Here is a 472-nt window from a genome sequence, read left to right as displayed (position 1 = left end):
TATGGTACAGCGAAAGACAATACAATCTGATTCCAACACTATACCCGTCCTTCTTTAATGCCATCTGGAATTCAGCAATATTATTAAACCGGGGGGTCTGAAATCCCCACTCATCTATTGTATCCAGAATACACAATAGCTGCTTGCAACCAACACCGATATGATCCAAATCCTCCACCATATCACACCCAACTGGGCATTTTAAATCAACTTCAAATCCCCGTGAATACAGCCAATTGTTTGTAGGGATAATGTTCTTAAAAATTCTCCACAAAAACAAACTCTCCCGAGGTCTTAATCCACACTTCCAAGCAATGCAACTTGGGTCATCCTCTTCCGTGAACTTGCTGTTGTAGACAATTGCAGAGACAGAAGATCCGAGAGGAATCTTCATTAGCTCAATTTCATCCTCCCCCAAATCAACCCAGATTTTAATCTCTAGTATCTTCTCCAAAAAAAATAGCTCCAAAGC

This window comes from Dendrobium catenatum, unplaced genomic scaffold (assembly GCF_001605985.2).
Source record: "Dendrobium catenatum unplaced genomic scaffold, ASM160598v2 fragScaff_scaffold_455, whole genome shotgun sequence".
Lineage (NCBI taxonomy): Eukaryota > Viridiplantae > Streptophyta > Magnoliopsida > Asparagales > Orchidaceae > Dendrobium > Dendrobium catenatum.
Note: the sequence above shows the minus strand (reverse complement) of the source record.